Genomic DNA, 1255 nt, shown 5'->3' with positions numbered 1-1255 from the left:
AGTCTAGTAACTCGAGATGCAAAATGACGTTATGCGGGCGAACAATAAAAACAAAGGTCAGGGGATTTAGGATATTTCGTTAAAATAGAGAAGGATTTCAATCGGTTCTTAAACTATGGTCATTGATCATTGACCCGGTTTTACAAAAAAACTTTTAATTTAAGGAGAATTCGTTAGCTTAAAGGGGCATTCCTTCGTTGGAATAAAGTTTCGGTTGTCAAGATTTAACTTACTGGAAAATATTATTTTTTTCAAGTAGGAAAAGTTATAGTTTTTACAATAATACGGCAGTTTTACTCTCAAGATAAACCAAAATTCCTCAAGTATTAAGTCCTGAATTCGCCGCGAAGTATCACCAAATATTGCAAAGACATAGGCATTTGCCTACAATAAGCCATTTTCCTGTACATTTCGGCGTTAATTTCATTACTTGTAGGCACAAACACTCATTTAATCATTGTTTGGATATATATTACATCAACAGAAATTGTGGCTGTTTCTGATGTCCAAACGAATGAATGCCCTTTTAAAATTGTTTGTAGTAGAGCAAAACAGAATGAAAGGAAAATGTCTTAAATAATGTAAGATTTCCTCTCTTATACAACATTGCTTTCAATTTCTTAAATTGAGGAATTCCATTAAATTAGGGAATGTCGATATATTCGAGACATGGTATTGCCTCAAAAGTGGCATTTGGTCATAGGATTCTATTGTCATAAACTTGGTCTTAGAATTACACATTATGAAATGTATTCATTGATAAAATACCCGTATAGTATACGTAAGCAAGGATACACTAAGGAAATTCTTTAAATGTCCATAAGGAATCTGACTATTTCTCTAATGTGTACTGCGTGAGTAAGTTTTGTTGTTATGTGACTGACATGTGACGATGTGTCCTGATACACAGGGACATGCGAATTTGTCACAGTTAACATATATTTGGACCTTCCCTACTGTGTATAACACATTTTGAGACTGTAACGAATTCTCAAGTGCCTGTGTGCTGATATATAGACAAGATATATAGGTAGATTTACGTTACGTCGTATGTGTACAAACAGCAAGCATTTGCTCTGTATAGCTACTTTTATTACACACACGTGTAAGTTAGGATAAAAGAAAAAAATATATAACAATAAGAAAGGGGGCTATAATGATTATCAAAATAAAATCACAGCATGTACCAATGAATACATATCACAAAGCGATAAACATACATCTATCACAAAAGGCACAGAGTGATATATTTGTT

The sequence above is a fragment of the Pecten maximus genome, chromosome 2 (assembly GCF_902652985.1).
Source record: "Pecten maximus chromosome 2, xPecMax1.1, whole genome shotgun sequence".
NCBI lineage: Eukaryota > Metazoa > Mollusca > Bivalvia > Pectinida > Pectinidae > Pecten > Pecten maximus.
The sequence above is the reverse complement of the archived record's forward strand: the minus strand, read 5'-3'. Positions refer to the sequence as shown.